Genomic DNA, 19,789 nt, shown 5'->3' with positions numbered 1-19,789 from the left:
TGCTGACAAAAAAAAATAATTATATATATTTAGCATTTAACTTCCCAAAACACACAGTTTTCCCCTACATTTGTGCTTATATGTAAACATCAAACACTGGCAGCTGTAATTTGTACAAATAATATATCTATCAAAGCAGCTGCATATCAGGCATGGCACGGCTTTCCGTAAATTCAGCTAATTTGTACAAACAGCCCTTTTGTGGGGCTGACCATTAGTATATTCACAGTGGATCTAGTTATAGATCTTTGTTAACCTCTGACATCATGTGATTAAAGATAATGGGGCCATTCAGAGTTGCACATAAACTCTCTCCGTAATTAGGTTTGGATTGCAGGTAAGTAAGTAAATGCTGGTATGCGCCCATCAGAAAAGAGGTGTATGCATCACTGTGATAGTACAGCAGCTATCCATATACTTGTCTCATAGCCATATTCATATAGGTGTATCTATAATGGGTGCTGGGTGTATAGTGCACAAGGGTCCCTGGGTCATTGGGGCCTACATTGCACACCCTGCGCCCACGTTCTACAATACTTACGTCCAGGGCTTAAAGTGGTCCTGGAGAGGTGGGGGAACTCGCCTCGCCCGCAACCCCTTCTGCTTAGTGCGCGCCGAAGGGGTGTGGCCTCACAAGGAAGGGGCATGGCCACACAAAAGTACCACCAATTCAAAATAATGCTTCACAGTAGCACAATCTTATTCACAATGCCCGCCCCACATACTAGTGCCCTTTACACACACAATGCCCACAACAGCAGAGCCACTTACACACACAATGCCCACAGCAGTGTCCTCCCCCTCCTAATTTTAGATTTGGTTCACAATATAGCAGTCAGTATATGTTGAACAACCTTTGCTCACCTCTCTTATGTCTTCTATGTGTCCCTTCTGCTTTCTTGTTTCCTTTGTCTGTCACTCTTCTCATGAGTCCATACATTTTAGAGCTGTGTGCAAGAAACAGCATCGGCGTGTGTCGTGTGTCCCCCCCTCCCCCATATTTAAAATAGGACCAGTGACAAACATTTAGGGGGAAGGGGCGTGGTCACAAAATAATACCAATTCATATTACGCTGCACAGTAATCTCCATTACTCAAATTACGCCGCACAGTAGCACCCTTTTACACAGTACGGCAGGCAGAGCCCCCATTTACACAGTGCGGCAGGCAGAGCCCCGTTTTACACAGTAAGAGAGACAGAGCCCCCTTTTACACAGTACGGCAGGCAGAGTCCCCCTTATACACAGTAAGAGAGACAGAGCCCCCTTTTACACAGTATGGCATGCAGAGACCCATTTTACACAGTACGGCAGGTAGAGCCCCATTTTACACAGCACGGCAGGCAGAGCCCCATTTTACACAGTACGGCAGGCAGAGCCCCATTTTACACAGTATGGCAGGCAGAGCCCCCATTTTACACAGTACGGCTGACAGAGCCCCCTCCTGGGTCAAACGCAGGATTTTATGAGGGGTTTTTATATATATATATATATATATATATATATATATATATTGTGATTATGTCAGCTCCATTCTAAACAGTGACTATCACCACACTGTCTAACAGCACATTTTTCAGCATCTAGCACCCCCTCTCTGTCCACAGCACTGTACCACCTCTGTGTTACACAGCATCCAGCACCCACTCTGTCACACAGCAGCCAGCACCCCCTTGTGTTCCCCAGCACTACACCCCCTCCGCGTCACACAGCATCCAGCAATCCCTCTGGGTCCCCCATCACTACACCCCCTCTGTTACACAGCATACAGCATACCCTCAGTGTCACTAAGCATTCAGCACCTCCCTCTGTGTCCCCCAGAACTGCTCCACCTCTGTGTCACACAGCACAGTCTCTGTCACCACCATTACAGTACCGTCCGTCTGTCCTTGGTGCCTCCCCTCTCCTCCCTCCACAGTGAACCGTGAGTCTCCTGCAGGATGCCCGCCGCTCAGCCTCACAGTAAACTCCTGCGGCTGCGGGGGGGATCGGGCATTATAGCCCGCGGGCTCACACTCCGGCAGCTGCCCCCGGGGGGCACGCGCCACAAAAAATGGGTGTGGTCTCAAAAAGAAAGGGGCGTTGTCACAGAATAGTAATAATGCCCACAGTAGTTTAGCCCCAGTAGTTTGCCTGCTTGTAGTTTAGCCGCCAGCAGTAATGCCCCCCTGTAGTTTGCCCCCTTGTAGTTTAGCCCCTGTAGTTATGCCTCCAGTAGTTTAGTCCCTGTAGTTATGCCCGCTTGTAGTTTAGCCCCCAGTAGTTTAGCTACTGTAGTTATGCCCCCAGTAGTTTGCCCCAAGTAGTAATGCCCCTGTAGTTACGCCCCTAATAGTAATGCCCCTGTACTAGTTATGCCCCCAGTAGTAATGCCCTCCTGTAGTTTGCCCCAGTAGTAATGCCCTCCTGTAGTTTGCCCCCAGTAGTTAGCCCCTTTGTAGCTTGCCCCCAGAAGCTTGCCCCCTTATAGCTTGCCCCCTTATAGCTTGCCCCCAGTAGCTTGCCCCCTTGTAGTTGTCCCCCAGTAATAATGTCCCCCAGTAGATGCCCCCCCAGTAGTAATGCCCTCCTGTAGTTTACCCCAGTAGTAATGCCCTCCTGTAGTTTGCCCCCAGTAGTTAGCAGTAGCACCTTTGTAGTTTGCCCCCAGAAGCATGCCCTCTTGTAGATTGCCCCCAGTAGCTTGTCCCCTTGTACCACTTGCCCCCACTAGTTTGCACCCCTAGTAGCTTGCCCCCAGTAGTTTGCCCCCTTGTAGTTGGCCCCCAGTAGATGCCCCCAGTAGATCCCCCCCAGTAGTTTGCCCTCTGTAGATGCCCCCCCAAGTAGTTTGCCCCCAGTAGATGCCCCCAGTAGTAATGCGCCGCTACACTAAGGAAGAAAACCGTCACAATACTCACCGAGCCCCGCTCCCGCTTCCAGACCGAAGCAGTCCTCTCTCGCCGCCCGCTCCTCGGCACTATGGGAGAGACGTCATGACGTCTCTCCCATATCTCACAGTGACAGCGCCGGAAGCCGGAGCTCAGTACTGAGCTCCTGCCTCCGGCTGCTGCCCAGCATATCCCTACAGCGCTGCACACAGCGTGTTAGGTGTGCTGGAGGAGGCGGAACTGCGTTCCGTCTCCAAGTGGAACTGATGAAATGTAGTTCCGCCCCGTTCCGGCTCACTTTAACCCCTGGCTGTAACATCGGATGCGCAGAAGGAGGAGTGTGCGGAGGTGCCGGAGAGGGGGGACTGGATTGGGTCAATCAGGTACTGGGTACCGGAGGGGGGTAGAGGGTGCGCCGGTGAGGGGACCAGAGTGGAGCGCGCAGCAAGAGTAACAGCTTCCTGCTCTCTGTGGAAGTTGAGTGGGGCTGCATTTTTGCGCGAGGGGCTGTAAATTGCGTGACTGTGGGGCTGAGACTTTGTGTGTGTGTTAGGGGCTGAGACTTTGTGTGTGTGTGTGTGTGTGTGTGTGTGTGCGTGTGTGTGTGTGTGAGGGGCTGAGACTTTGTGTGTCTGTGAGGGGCTGAGACGTGTGTGTGTGTGAGGGGCTGAGACGTGTGTGTGTGTGTGTGTGTGAGGGGCTGAGACTTTGTGTGTCTGTGAGGGGCTGAGACGTGTGTGTGTGTGTGAGGGGCTGAGACGTGTGTGTGTGTGTGTGTGTGTGTGTGTGTGTGTGTGTGTGTGTGTGTGTGTGTGAGGGGCTGAGACTTTGTGTGTGTGTGAGGTGCTGAGGCTTTGTGTGTGTGTGTGAGGGGCTAAGATCTTGTGTGTGTGAGGGGCTGAGTTTTTGGGTGCGTGGGGCTTCCTGTTTTGTTTTTGTTTTGTTTTTGTGTGTGTGTGTACTAGGTACTGCCCGGTGAAGCTGCTGCAAATTGCTGCCGACACAGCCGGCCTGTGGGGTCAGAACCTACTGCTGAGATGCACAAGGGGACGGAGTTTGCTGCTGCAGCCATCAAAGGAGAGGACAGAGTCAGCTGCCGTTACTGCTGCTGCCACTGGGGGTGCCGGGGACTACTGCTGCATAAAAGAGGAGGATCAAGGGGCGCACAAGGATAGATAGGTATAAGCCTGACTTAGGTATTGTATAAGGGAGTGTCTTTATTTTTATTTATTTTTTTATTCAATTACTGTCCTACTGTTGAATATTGTTCTAGTCACAGCTAGGCTATAGTACTGTATTGCATTGCATGGATTGTTTTGCTTCTTCACTTTCTTCTGAAGGTAGCAGGGAGTTAGACCTTACAAGCAATATAGGTGGGGCTGAGATTGGGGATCTCACTCGGTGCATGTCATGCATGATGTACGCACCTGGAGCAACCGTCCCAGTGTGATTACATCTGCACGAGGTGTGTGCGAACGGTTGCCCTAGAAGCCCAGGTAACTGATCTAGAGCAAACCGTTAAGCGGCTGAGGGAGATTCACATTCTCGAGCAAGGCTTAGATAGAACGGTGGAGGAGTTGCGGGAGGGGTCACCGGTAGATGAGGATGACCAGGCAGCAAGCTGGGTTACAGTTAGAAGGAAGAAAAAGAGGGGGAGGCTTGACATCTCTGAACTACCAAACCCAAATAAATTCGCCCGATTGGACGAGGATTCGGTGGATGGTAGTGAGGAAATGACGGTGCCAGAGGAGATTGTTCCCTCTAGCAACCAGAGGAGCGGTCCTTCTGGCGCAGTTGGGAACAAAGATAGTGAGGTACCTAGTCAGATTGTGGCGGTAGGGGATTCCATTATCAGGAAGACAGATAGGGAAATCTGCTACTGGGACCGTGATTACCGTACAGTCTGTTGTCTCCCGGGTGCTCGGGTGCGGCACATCACAGACCGGGTAGATAGATTGTTGGGAGGGGCTGGGAATGACCCGGCAGTCTTGGTGCACGTTGGCACCAACGACAAAGTTAGTGGAAGGTGGGATGTCCTTAAGAAAGATTACAGGGACTTAGGCAAGAAACTTAAGGCAAGGACATCTAAGGTAATATTCTCCGAAATATTACCCGTGCCACGCGCTAGCCCAGGGAGGCAGAGGGAGATTAGGGAGGTAAATGTGTGGCTTAGGGATTGGTGCAGGAAAGAGGGGTTTGTGTTCCTGGAACACTGGGCGGACTTCTCAGTCAGGCGCCATCTTTTTTGTCGTGACGGATTGCACCTGAATGAGGAGGGGACAGCGGTGCTGGGGGGAAGGATGGTTAGAGGGTTGGAGGAGATTTTAAACTAGGTGCCTGGGGGGAGGGTTTAGCAAGAAATTACGGGTCATCCAGTGAGAATAGCAGGGATGGCGTTAGTGAACGAAATGGAGGTGGAGTAGGGGGGAAGGAAAGAGCAGCCCAGTGGCGCACGCAGGGGGGGTTTCTGAGTACCTGGAAACCCCCCTGATGAGCCAGACTTTATTTTTGAGACGGAGACAGCAGTGTCTCCGTCTCAGTAAAAGACGCGACCGCAATCGCGACCGCGGAACTGCTCCTACAGCAGAGAGCTACGGACAGTAGCTCTCTGCATAGAGAATGTCGGGGCGGACGTGGGGGTGTGTGGGGGGGAAAGGTGCTGGCTGTGCATGATCAGTGACAGCCACAGCAGCGCCCTCCTCACACTGACTGCAGCCAGTCTGCTCCTGCCTCCCAGACCCTGGTGCCTGGTATGTATAACATATACAGTATGTATGTATACTGTATATGAAGTTTGCGTGTTTGTATGTATTTGTAGGCATGTTTTTATGTAAGTATGTGTGTGTGTTTGTTTGTGTGCTTCTGTATGTATGTACTATATGTATGTTTCTGTATGTATGTATGTATGAATTTGTGTGCTATATATACATATCTTTCTTTTTTATATCAGTTAACTTGCCTCTTAAATTGCCTCTATGTTTAAGCCATTTGTGATGAAGGCCATATACAGTACCTTATTTTTCATAAGTCACGACTGCTTAGCCATTAAGGTAATAAAACTAGTGTTTTTGTTCGCTTCTAGTTAGCCTTGTATTATGGTATGCTGATTGGTTTATGATCAAATTTATGTTGCCATTGTCCGAATAGCTCTATATTGGTCTCTACTTAGTCACCATCCCGCGATAGATAGGGTTGTGTGACTATTTATTTAGGTATCTGATACAGCTTCCTATGTATATTTGTATGTATTTATGTCCACTTTATTCCATATTTGTATATGCACTGGTTTTGTTTTGTATAACGTGTATACTTCCTCTTTAGAGCGGTTGCTGGGCGACCCTGTACGGGGACGAGCCAGCCACGCGTTGACCTATAAAGCTGCGCTCACGTGTCCAGTGACTCATGCATGATGTCAGCGGCTTGGGGCTGCAATGATTGGTTAGAGGCTCCTGTGGTGGATGTCGCTTGGCAACCACGGCTCAGGGTGACGGAGCCATGCCCCCTACCCGCCTGACGCTGATTCCATGCGCAAGCATCGCACATGTGACATCACGGACCGGCGGCCGGGATGAGCGGGCTCTTCCCCTTGATTGGTGTTTGGTGAGTTCTATTTGTATATTTATATTGGTGACTTGTGATGTAGCTGGATGTGTCTTGATAAAAGGGAGAGGTCCCTGAAACGTTGACCAGACCAGCGGTGTTGTCGACTGTATTCTTTCCAAGTGCCTCCATTACTTTTGGATCTATATATATATATATATATATATATATATATATATACATACATATATACACACACGGAAACCCCCCTGACTAAATCCTGCGTTTGCCCCTGCAGCCGGCAAAGGTACTAACATGGGTATTAAAACAGGTTTTAGTATAACACTAACTAACGCCGATTATGAGTCATCGTTGCTGCGTGAAGAGAATGATGTCCCTAGCACAAGGGGAAATACTTAAAGTCGTTTTTAAAACCTGATATACGGGAAGATATTCAAGAGGGGACTGTAAATTCTGTTGAGACGTTATGGGCAGAAATAGCATGCGGGGGTAAAGGAATAAAAAAGTTATTATTGGGGTTATGCTACAGGCTGCCTGGTATTAATGTGTCTGATGAGGAATTATTACTGAAACAAATTAAAAGAGCAGCAGGATTAGGAGACATAGTAGTGATGGGAGATTTTAACTATCCAGAGATAAACTGGAAAAATGATTTATGAGATACTGCTAGGGCTAATATATTTTTAAACACACTAAATGATAACTACTTAGTTCAATTAATCGAGGAACCAAGTAGGTACAATGCAATCCTAGACCTGGTATTAACAAACAATGGGGAATTGATATCAAATATTATAGTAGGGGAGCCCATAGGAAACAGCGACCACAATATGGTCACATTCAATATCAGTTTTCATAAGCAGTCCTATAATGGCTCAACTAGGGGGGTAATTCTGAGTTGATCGCAGCAGGAACTTTGTTAGCAGTTGGGCAAAACCATGTGCACTGCAGGGGGGGGGCAGATATAACATGTGCAGAGAGAGTTAGATTTGGGTGTGGTGAGTTCAATCTGCAATCTAAATTGCAGTGTACAAATAAAGCAGCCAGTATTTACCCTGCACAGAAACAAAATAACCCACCCAAATCTAACTCTCTCTGCACATGTTATATCTGCCTCCTCTGCAGTGCACATAGTTTTGCCCACCTGCTACAAAAGTTCCTGCTGCGATCACCTCAGAATTACCCCCTAGGACTCTAAACTTTAGCAAAACCAACTTTGCCATGATGAGGGAAGCTGTAAGAGACAATGGGGGTCATTCCGAGTTGTTCGCTCGCAAGCTGCTTTTAGCAGCTTTGCACACGCTAAGCCGCCGCCTACTGGGAGTGAATCTTAGCATATTAAAATTGCGAACGAAAGATTAGCAGAATTGCGAATAGACACTTCTTAGCAGTTTCTGAGTAGCTCCAGACTTACTCGGCATCTGCGATCAGTTCAGTGCTTGTCGTTCCTGGTTTGACGTCACAAACACACCCAGCGTTCGCCCAGACACTCCTCCGTTTCTCCAGCCACTCCCACGTTTTACCCAGAAACGGTAGCGTTTTTTCGCACACACCCATAAAACGGCCAGTTTCCGCCCAGAAACACCCACTTCCTGTCAATCACATTACGATCACCAGAACGAAGAAAAAACCTCGTAATGCCGTGAGTAAAAATCCTAACTGCATAGCACATTTACTTGGCGCAGTCGCACTGCGGACATTGCGCATGCGCATCAGCGACTAATCGCTCCGTTGCGGAAAAAAATAACGAGCGAACAACTCGGAATGACCCCCATTGAATGGGAGATTCTGTTTCAAGAAAAAAATACTAGGATGAAATGAGATGTATTAAAATCACTGCTAGTTAAAAATACTCGCAAATTTATTCTCACAAGCAGCAAAAAAAGGAATAAAAATCCCAAACCAATGTGGCTTAACAAAAAGATAAAGGAATTAATGGGCAAAAAAAAGTCGATTAAAAAAATACAAATCTGAAGGGAATGCGGAGTCATTTCAGCATTATAAGGATTGTAACAAAATATGCAAAAAAGAAATTAGAGCGGCTAAAGTAGAAACTGAAAAACTAGTAACAAAGGAAAGCAAAGCAAATCCCAAATATTTTTTTTAATACATCAACAGCAAGAGATTAAGAAGGAGAGTATAGGCCCTTTAAAAGACAAGTTGTGAGTATTAATCAAAAATGATAATGACATAGCGAACAAGCTAAATTAGTTTTTTTCAACGGTATTTACCAGAGAAGACCAAATGCAGGGTCTAACACACAATCTTAACAAAAATAATGTCCCACTGCTAAATGCTTATTTAAGTGAGGAGGTAGTCTGTGACCGATTAAAAAATGTAAAGATTAATAAGTCACCTGGTCCCGATGGAATTCACCCAAGGGTTCTAATGGAGCTTCATTCTGAACTAGCAAGACCACTATTTTTGATTTTCAAAGATTCAGTTATATCAGGTAGGGTTCCCAAGTACTGGCGTATAGCAGAGGTGGTGCCAGTATACAAAAAGGGAAGTAAAGCCGAACCGGGTAATTATAGACCAGTTAGTCTTACATCTATAGTGGGTAAAGTATTGGAAGGTATTCTAAGGGATAGTATTCAGAATGTCAGGAATCTGCATTCTCCATCGCATCACTTCCAGTGAACAGGCATCTCCTGGCTTCAGTCCTCTGTCTTCAGAGTATCCCCTGTGAATTGGACCTGTGGAACTACAGGTCCCAGCAGTTCCAGTCTTCAGTCTCCTGCAGCCTACAGCTCACTGTGCTCCACCCAACCAGTACTATCATTTGGTAAACTACTGGTTTCAGCCATCAGTCTGGAGTACACAAGTGCTTCTAGTTACCAGCATTAACCCCCGGTGCACTACTTATCCCAGCGAGCAACCAGCAGTGCATTGCATTAGCTGTCTACAGAATCATTCTCCTGGTTAATCATCGGCTCCAGTTAACTCTCAGCTGATCTGGGCACCCAATTCAGCAGGGTGTGTTCTCACAGGGATTCAACATCCAATCATCACAGAGCAAGGGGTATAAACTCCAGTTCCTGGCTCATTCTCATTGCCTTGGACAACGAGTCACATTTGGTGTGTCAAGTTCTCCAGTGGTTCCCCGTGTGCCTGTCTCCAGTGGTTCCCCGTGTGCCTGTCTCCAGTGGTTCCCCGTGTTCCTGTCTCCAGTGGTTCCCCGTGTTCCTGTCTCCAGTGGTTCCCCGTGTTCCTGTCTCCAGTAGTTACCCGTGGTTCCTCTCATCATTTCATTCCATTCATCATTCTGCATTTCTCCTGTTCGCTTCAGACTCCAGCCACAGCCTGCCACAGCTCATCAGCAGTAAGAGACTTTCCTCAGGTATTTGTTTCATTGCCTAAACCTGTGCACCTCGTTAATACATACCATCTTGTGCAAGCTTGCCGCATTGCGATGGTCTCCTGCCTGGGTCTTGTGTAGTTATAAGAACTTGAGTTATATACAGAGACTGTTTTCTTTCCAAGTAATACCGGAGTTCTGTTTACAAAACCATTTGCAACCAGTTACCAAATTATTCTACGTTTATGTTACCAGAGACTTTGTTTTACTTTAAACCATTTGCATTCAGTCATCAAGTTATCTTCGATATATATTTGTGTTGCCAGAGACTTTTGATTATTACCTTGGATTCAGTTACTGCTTATTATTTCATCTCTGTTACTGCCGGTTCTAAGTTATCATCCATTGCTATATCATTACTCTGTGACCTTTGTGTTTAATAAACATCAGTGCATATGCGCTGGACTTTATGCAGCCTCCACGTTTCTTACGTCATTCCAACACTGACCCACTAGTGCCCCCTCCGGGAACAGACAAAATCAGAATCCTGACACAGAAGTTCCTTGATGCCAATAAGGTCATTAAAAGGAACCAACATGGATTTGTTAAGGATAGATCATGTCAAACCAACTTACTTGGCTTTTATGAAACAGTAAGTGCGAACCTTGATCAGGGTAAGGAGATGGATATAATCTTTTTAGACTTTGCCAAAGCTTTCAACACAGTACCGCTCATGCGACTTATCTATAAGCTACAAGAAATAGGGCTAGGGAGCACAATATGCACTTGGGTCAGAAATTGGTTAGATAATAGGGAGCAGCGTGTTGTGGTTAATGGATCATTTTCAAATTGGACTTAAGTGCGAAGTGGTGTGCCACAAGGGTCTGTACTTGGACCACTATTGTTTAACATTTTCATTAACGACCTAACAGTACGTCTGGAGAGCATGGTGTCAATCTTTGCAGACGATAAAAAAATTGTGTAAGGTTATAAATACGGAGGGGGATGCCGAATCTCTTCAGAATGACTTAGTGAAACTAGACACATGGGCAGCTAAATGGAGAATGAGATTCAATACCGACAAGTGTAAGGTAATGCATTGTGGTAGCAAGAACAAAAACAACACCTACATACTAAATGGTGTAATATTAGGGGGTTCTGTACTGGAAATAGACTTGGGTGTTCACATAGAAGGCAAACTAAGTAGCAGTATCCAAAGTAGGATTGCAGCAAAGAAGGCTAATAAGATATTAGCATGTATAAAACGGGAAATTGATGCAAGGGACGAGAGTGTTATACTACCATTATATAAATCACTGAGGCCACATCTAGAATACTGTGTACAATTTTGGGCACCATAGTATAAAAAGGATATCCTGGAGCTTGAAGGGGTTCTGAGGCGGGCGGCCAAATTAATTAAGGGAATGGAGACGCTGGAATACGAAGAAAGGCTTGCAAGGCTAGGCATGTTTACACTGAAAAAGAGGAGACTAAGAGGGGACATGATCAACATCTACAAATATATAAGAGGATAATACACAGAGCTTGCGTGGGACCTGTTTTTTTGTTTTTTTTTGTTGAACATCATAGTAGCTCGTTCAGTGTATAGAGTATCATAAAGTTGCTTTGCGTCAATGTAAGATCGTCTATTGTCTGGAGAATCACATAACACCATGGCGTCATAAGCTATCGTCAGAGCTTTACTCCGATCATGTAACTGGGCGTTCAACAGTTTGCGTTTTCTGGAAACATATTCTAGAATTTGTCTGCGGACAACTGGTTTAGAAGCCGACCAAAACAAATTGATGTCATTGACATGAATTTCATTATCATTTACATAGTTAAGGAAGGCCTGGGTAAGAAATTGACTGAAATCTGAGGAATGTTCCAAATAAGCAGGGAAACGCCAATTATAAGATCTAGGCAAAGGTGAATCTAAGGTAACCGAGATCCATATTGGGGCATGGTCCGAAAGTGATATGGGTTCTATTTTAGTATCCACAATATGGTGCAAAAGAGAATCAGAAATTAACCAAAAATCTAATCTAGAGGAGGAGTGATGGGGGTGGGAGTAGAAGGTGTATTCACGAGTGTCCGTGTTACGAAGCCTCCAAGGGTCAGATAGTCATAAAGAAGAGATGAGTAGTGCGAGTGAGGTTGGGGTGAGAACAGTGGATGTACCAGGTGTGGATGATCTGTCTAGACCAGTCGACTGAACACAATTAAAATCTCCTCCCAGAATAATTTCTTCCTCCGCCCAACCCTGTAATTTCGAATATATTTCAGAAAAAAATGATGCATTAGGGCCGTTAGGGGCATAAATATTGGCCATCGTATAAACCGTATTGAGTATCTGTATTTTCAAGAACAGGAACCTCCCCTCTTGATCAACCAAGCTATCTAAAATAGTGGCAGGAAGGGATTTATTGAGGATGTGTCACAACTGAGGGCCTGAGCTGACGGGAGGCAGCCTCAGTTGTAGGGGCTGAGATGTACCGGAACCTGGGAGGTTGTATCAGACCCCTGGACATGTAAGTAACATGAATAATAACTGCCCGAGGGCGTGACCACGACAACTTGGATAAAAGTCAATGATGTTTATTATGACAACTCCGCAACACAGCAGCAGTAAAAGAAAACGTAAAAGTCAGCAAAGAATAAATACAGTTCCTGGGTACTACAGGATGGCAGGAGCCACAGGGCACTGGTAGTGTGAGATAGTTCTTATGATCTTCTAGATGGAAAGTCCTTACCAGGCCCGACTGTAGCAATGGAGATAACCCAGGATTGTGCCAGCTGGTGTTCCAGGAAAAGCTGGGTTGCTGAAGATAAAACAGCTGCTGTGGATACTGGCTGGAACCAGACTGTTGTTAGCACGGAGTGGATACTGGCTGGAACCAGTTAAATAATAAATGAACTTGGGAGCGATGAAATATGAACTGAAATGTAGAACTTGAGAGCGGAGAAATAATAATACCGGTGGAGAGTGGTAAAGTGTAGAAAGGACACCGGCCCTTTAAGGGAAGCTGTACTCTGCTGGAAGCTGAGCTGGAAGCAGGTAATGTTGTAGCTGGAAACAGATGAATCCACAATGGATTGGAGAGCCAGGCTACACCGCAGGTGGAATGCTGGTGCGGGTCTCTATGGTGGAAGTCTTGAGACAGGAGCTGGAACCTGGAAGACAATCACAGGAGAGAGACAAACAGGAACTAGGTTTGACAACCAAAGCACTGACGCCTTCCTTGCTCAGGCACAGTGTATTTATACCTGCAGCAAGGAAGGGATTGGCTAGGCAATTATGCAGATTATCAATACTGAGAACAGATTGGTGGAAATGATCAGCTGACAGAATCCAAGATGGCTGCGCCCATGCAGACACTTGGAGGGAAGTTTGGTTTGTAATCCATGTGGTAATGAAAACAGTAATGGCGGCGCCGGCCACCGGAGACAGGAGGCGCCAGGCTGACAGATGCACATCCAACCACGCGGACACAGCGGAGGCCGCGGCTGACGTAATCGCCACTCAGACACTCTGCATGCAGAAGTTCAGGGACGGCGGCAGAGGCCGCGGGAGACGCCATGCCAGGTGTAATATGGCGTTTACTGTGACAGCGTCCCAGAGTGACAGGAGAGGATACAGGAATGTACACATCAGGATAACAGATGGAATCCGGTCCTGGAGCGCTGAGCCAGCCTTAGGAGGCATCTGATGGGTAAGAAATGGCGTCCAGATACCCGGATCGTGACAGCACCCCCCCCTTTAGGAGTGGCCCCAGGACACTTCTTTGGCTTTTGAGGAAACTTGGAATGGAATCTCCGGACCAAGGCAGGAGCATGGACATCAGAAGCATTGGTCCATGAACGTTCCTCAGGACCATAACCTTTCCAGTCAATAAGATATTGTAGTTGACCATAACGGTGACGTGAGTCCAGGATCTTGGCCACTTCATACTCAACGCCTCGTTGAGTTTGGACTTTCGGAGTTGGAGGAAGTGAGGAATGAAACCGATTCAAGATCAGCGGTTTCAACAGGGAAACATGGAATGTCCTGGGTATTTTTAAGAAGGGAGGCAACTGGAGTCTGTAAGCAACAGGATTGATGACTTGTTCAATCTTGAAAGGACCGATATAGCGAGGTGCAAACTTCATACTGGGAACTCTTAACCTCAAATTCTTCGTGGATAACCATACCCGATCACCCACCTTGAGAGCAGGAACTGCTCGACGCTTCTTATCCGCAAACTTCTTGTACCTGAACGATGCCTTGAGCAGAGCTGATCGTACGCTCTTCCAGATATTGGCAAACTGATGCAAGGTGATATCCACTGCGGGAACAGAAGTTGCTGGAAGCGGTTGGAACTCAGGGACTTTAGGGTGGAATCCAAAGTTAGTGAAGAATGGTGTTGAAGCAGATGAAGAATGATACTGGTTGTTATGACAGAACTCGGCCCAGGGAAGTAATTGAACCCAGTCATCTTGAGAGGAGGACACATAGATGCGGAGGAAGGCCTCCAAGTCCTGATTCACCCTCTCGGTTTGACCATTGGTCTGAGGATGGTAAGCCGTGGAAAACTTTAGCTTGACTTGGAGGACTTGACATAAACTTCGCCAGAATTTGGCTGTGAATTGAACTCCTCGATCTGAGATAATTTCTTCAGGAAGACCGTGGAGTCGGAAGATCTCTTGTATGAATACTTGAGCCAACTTGGAAGCTGACGGAAGACCGGTGAGAGGAATGAAGTGTGCCATCTTGGTGAACCGGTCAACTACCACCCAGATGGTATTGAACTTGTTGCACATGGGTAAGTCTGTAATGAAATCCATCGACAAGTGGGTCCATGGTCGACGGGGAACGGATAGTGGAACCAGTTGCCCCGCAGGCGACTGGCGGGATACTTTATGTTGGGCACACTTTGGGCAAGATGCAATAAACTCCAAGACGTCCTTTTTCAGAGTTGGCCACCAATAGGACCTAGAGATAAACTCCAGGGTTTTTTGGATACCTGTATGTCCGGCAAAACGGGAAGCATGGGCCCAATGCATGAGCTTCTTCCTTAGCATCGGCTTCACAAAACTTTTCCCTGATGGGGGCGTAGAGTCCATCCCTACCGTGGAGAATGCCAACGGATTTATAATAGGATGCTTGTCTGAAGACTCTGACTCATTTTCTTGCTCCCATGAGCGGGAAAGGGCATCGGCCTTGCGATTCTGAGAGCCCGGACAGAACTGGAGTTTAAAGTCGAACCTGGAAAAGAAAAGTGCCCATCTGGCCTGACGAGGGTTGAGACATTGTGCGCCCTTCAGGTATAAAAGGTTCTTGTGGTCTGTAAGTATGGTGATTGAATGAGAAGCTCCCTCCAACAGATACCTCCACTCTTCTAGAGCGAGCTTGATGGCTAGCAACTCCTGGTCGCCAATGGCATAGTTGCGCTCAGCTGGGGAGAACTTCCGGGAGAAGAAACTGCAAGGGTGTAAATGGCCATCTTTAGCCCTCTGAGATAACACCGCTCCTACTCCAACGGAGGAGGCATCCACCTCTAAGATGAAAGGAGAGTCGATGTCAGGCTGTTTCAGAACAGGCGCAGAGATGAACCTTTGTTTTAAAAGATGAAATGCTTGCATGGCTTCTTCAGACCACTTGGACGGGTTAGCACCCTTCTTAGTGAAAGCAGTAATAGGCGCCACAATGGTGGAAAAGTCTCGTATAAACTTTCGGTAATAGTTGGCGAACCCTAAGAACCTCTGGACCCCTTTGAGGGTTAAGGGTACCGGCCAATTTTGGATTGCTTGTAGTTTCTCAGGATCCATCTCTAGTCCGGAACCGGACACAATGTACCCTAGAAACGGAATGGACTTGACTTCAAAGACGCATTTTTCTAATTTGCAATAGAGATGATTGACACGGAGACGGGACAGAACCTCTTTAACCCAAAAACGATGTTCCTCTAAATCGTTGGCAAAAATGAGGATATCGTCTAGATAGACCACGACATGACGGTATAGAATGTCTCTGAAGATCTCATTGACAAAATGCTGGAAGACAGCTGGAGCATTGCTCAATCCGAAGGGCATGACGAGGTACTCATAATGTCCGTCACGGGTGTTAAAGGCGGTCTTCCACTCGTCACCCTCACGGATCCGGATGAGATTGTATGCACCTCGCAAGTCCAGCTTTGTAAAGATGGTAGCTCCGCTAACTCTGTCAAAGAGCTCAGTAATCAGGGGTAAAGGATAACGGTTCTTGATGGTAATGTCGTTCAAACCTCTGTAGTCGATGCACGGCCGCAGACCACCATCTTTCTTTTTTACAAAAAAGAAGCCTGCGCCGGCTGGAGAAGAAGAAGGTCGAATGAACCCCTTTGCTAGGTTCTCTTTAATATATTCCTCCATAGAATGCGTCTCAGGCAGAGACAACGGATAAGTTCGGCCTCGAGGTGGAACCTTCCCTGGAACGAGATCAATCGGACAGTCCCATTCTCTATGAGGAGGAAGGATATCAGCAGAAGCTTTACTGAACACATCCGTGAAATCTTGATATGGAGGAGGTGGAACATCAGACGACCTGGGGGAGGAAGAACAGACAGGCAATACTTTAAACAAACATGTCTCAGCACAGGAGGAACCCCATGCCAGGATTTGCGTAGTCGTCCAATCAATTGTAGGATTGTGAAGACGGAGCCATGGAAGGCCCAGGACCACAGGATGTGTGGCTCTTGGAATCACTAAAAAAGAAATAAGTTCGGAATGAAGAACTCCCACTCTCAGACGAACTGGTAGAGTCCTTAAAGAAATAACTGCATCAAAAATTTTGCTGCCATCCACGGCAGTTAAAGAAATGGACGAAGGAAGTCTCTCGGTGGGTAGGGACCACCGTTTAACATAGGCTTCGGTAATAAAGTTCCCAGCTGCTCCGGAATCAAGGAGGGCAATGACGTTCCGATAACGTTGAGCAACTTGAAGCGAGACTGGGAGATTACAATCTTGAGGAGATGGAGAGGAGATCATTACTCCTAGCCGGCCCTCTCCTTGGCGAGCTAGGATTTGGAGTTTCCCGGACGTTTGGGACAGGCATTAATGGTGTGAGACGGAGCTGCACAATAGAGACAGAGAGACTCGGAGAGACGTCTTCGGCGCTCAGCAGGAGTTAAACGGGAACGGCCAAGTTGCATGGGCTCATCTTTAGATGGTGACAGTTGACGAGGAGGAGGAGCAGAAGATTTTGGAGCAGATGATCTTCCACGCTCAGTTGCTCTCTCTCTGAAACGTAAATCAACTTTCGTGCAGAGTGAGATTAGCTCATCTAACTTAGAAGGTAAGTCTCTGGTAGCTAACTCATCTTTAATACGCTCAGATAAGCCATGCCAGAATGCAGCATACAGGGCCTCGTCGTTCCATGCCAGTTCGGATGCCAGGATCTGGAACTGTATCAGATATTGTCCTACAGTACGTGACCCCTGGCGTAAACGGAGAATGTCGGATGAAGCTGAGGTTACCCGGCCTGGCTCGTCGAAGATGCGCCTGAATGTTGACACGAAGGCAGTGTAGGAAGATAGCAGGGTGTCGGACCTCTCCCATAACGGTGATGCCCAATCAAGGGCTGAGCCACTGAGAAGAGAAATAATGTAGGCAATTTTTGTACGGTCACTGGGAAAATTGCCAGGTTGTAGCTCAAACTGAATCTCACACTGGTTGAGAAATCCCCTGCAGAATCTTGGAGATCCGTCAAATTTTGCTGGCGTTGGAAGATGAAGACGTGGAGCAGAAATGGGTAAGGTGGGTGGGGTTATAGCTGGAGTCACTGTGGTTGACGCACCAGACGCGCCTGATCCACGGAGAGTTGTCTGAATCCCATCCAGCCGAGTAGAGAGATCCTGGAGACAGCGGATGATGTGGCCCTGTGCAGCCTCCTGATGTTCTAGTCGGACTGCCAGTTCTTGCATCGGCCTGGCCGCTTGATCCTGGTCTCCGGCTGGATTCATTAGGTCAGTGCTTACTGTCACAACTGAGGGCCTGAGCTGACGGGAGGCAGCCTCAGTTGTAGGGGCTGAGATGTACCGGAACCTGGGAGGTTGTATCAGACCCCTGGACATGTAAGTAACATGAATAATAACTGCCCGAGGGCGTGACCACGACAACTTGGATAAAAGTCAATGATGTTTATTATGACAACTCCGCAACACAGCAGCAGTAAAAGAAAACGTAAAAGTCAGCAAAGAATAAATACAGTTCCTGGGTACTACAGGATGGCAGGAGCCACAGGGCACTGGTAGTGTGAGATAGTTCTTATGATCTTCTAGATGGAAAGTCCTTACCAGGCCCGACTGTAGCAATGGAGATAACCCAGGATTGTGCCAGCTGGTGTTCCAGGAAAAGCTGGGTTGCTGAAGATAAAACAGCTGCTGTGGATACTGGCTGGAACCAGACTGTTGTTAGCACGGAGTGGATACTGGCTGGAACCAGTTAAATAATAAATGAACTTGGGAGCGATGAAATATGAACTGAAATGTAGAACTTGAGAGCGGAGAAATAATAATACCGGTGGAGAGTGGTAAAGTGTAGAAAGGACACCGGCCCTTTAAGGGAAGCTGTACTCTGCTGGAAGCTGAGCTGGAAGCAGGTAATGTTGTAGCTGGAAACAGATGAATCCACAATGGATTGGAGAGCCAGGCTACACCGCAGGTGGAATGCTGGTGCGGGTCTCTATGGTGGAAGTCTTGAGACAGGAGCTGGAACCTGGAAGACAATCACAGGAGAGAGACAAACAGGAACTAGGTTTGACAACCAAAGCACTGACGCCTTCCTTGCTCAGGCACAGTGTATTTATACCTGCAGCAAGGAAGGGATTGGCTAGGCAATTATGCAGATTATCAATACTGAGAACAGATTGGTGGAAATGATCAGCTGACAGAATCCAAGATGGCTGCGCCCATGCAGACACTTGGAGGGAAGTTTGGTTTGTAATCCATGTGGTAATGAAAACAGTAATGGCGGCGCCGGCCACCGGAGACAGGAGGCGCCAGGCTGACAGATGCACATCCAACCACGCGGACACAGCGGAGGCCGCGGCTGACGTAATCGCCACTCAGACACTCTGCATGCAGAAGTTCAGGGACGGCGGCAGAGGCCGCGGGAGACGCCATGCCAGGTGTAATATGGCGTTTACTGTGACAGCGTCCCAGAGTGACAGGAGAGGATACAGGAATGTACACATCAGGATAACAGATGGAATCCGGTCCTGGAGCGCTGAGCCAGCCTTAGGAGGCATCTGATGGGTAAGAAATGGCGTCCAGATACCCGGATCGTGACAGCATGGTTATTACGCCTCTGTGTTTGGATGTAAAAGAAGCCGTTCTATATTCTCCCACCCATGTATCACGCAGTACATTAGGGTCCGAGATCTTCCAGTAATTTTCCTGCAATAGCACTATGTCAGGTTTTAGCCGTTTCAAATAGGTAAGGACTTTTTTACTCTTAATAGGGGTATTGAGTCCTTCAACGTTCCATGATACCAACTTGAATCATGATTGTATTGTTGTGGAAGAGGCGTAGGTTAATGGCATTTAACCGACAACAACCCTAGGCCAACATCCGACTACAAATGCCTAGATAGTTGATCCCAACCCGTCCCAGCGAGCGGGTCGTAGCGGATCAATGAAGAAAAATAGCAAAGAAAAAGAATTAAGTACATTCCTACCAAAATTTGTGAAGTATGTGTGTGTGTGTATATTGATAAAACTATAGAGCAGGTTACAAAACATTTTTAACATTTTAAGAACCCAAGCGAGTGCCCTGTGGAGCTGCGTCAATAACCAAAAGGAAAATATTAACACATGTGAGGAGGATATCCTCAAACATAGGATTAGAGAGCACCATAAAATAGAGTGACATAACAAAAGATGAGATAAGGGGGAGAAAGGGAGATAAAATAGCCAGAAAAAAAAATTAGAAGAGGCAGCTGCAGGAGAAAAAGAGAGTTTAGGGGAAAGAACATAAGAATGTGATAAGTACGAAATTGTTGTACATCAAATGGTATAGAATCCCAGCTATAACAGTAAACAAAT

At 47.0% G+C, this 19,789-nt stretch overlaps 1 long non-coding RNA gene across 1 annotated transcript in view; it reads right to left on the bottom strand.

The window, feature by feature from the left end:
* Positions 1-838: 838 nt before the first annotated feature.
* The window catches only part of LOC134956736 (uncharacterized), a 74,138-nt gene continuing 55,187 nt past the window's right edge, over positions 839-19,789 (bottom strand). Inside the window, exon 3 of the long non-coding RNA XR_010186136.1 lies at positions 839-947. This is a non-coding gene — a long non-coding RNA (uncharacterized LOC134956736). The remainder of the gene's footprint in view (positions 948-19,789) is intronic.

This window comes from Pseudophryne corroboree, chromosome 9 (assembly GCF_028390025.1).
Source record: "Pseudophryne corroboree isolate aPseCor3 chromosome 9, aPseCor3.hap2, whole genome shotgun sequence".
Classification (NCBI taxonomy): Eukaryota; Metazoa; Chordata; class Amphibia; order Anura; family Myobatrachidae; genus Pseudophryne; species Pseudophryne corroboree.
Note: the sequence above shows the minus strand (reverse complement) of the source record. Positions and strands in the feature narration are given on the sequence as shown.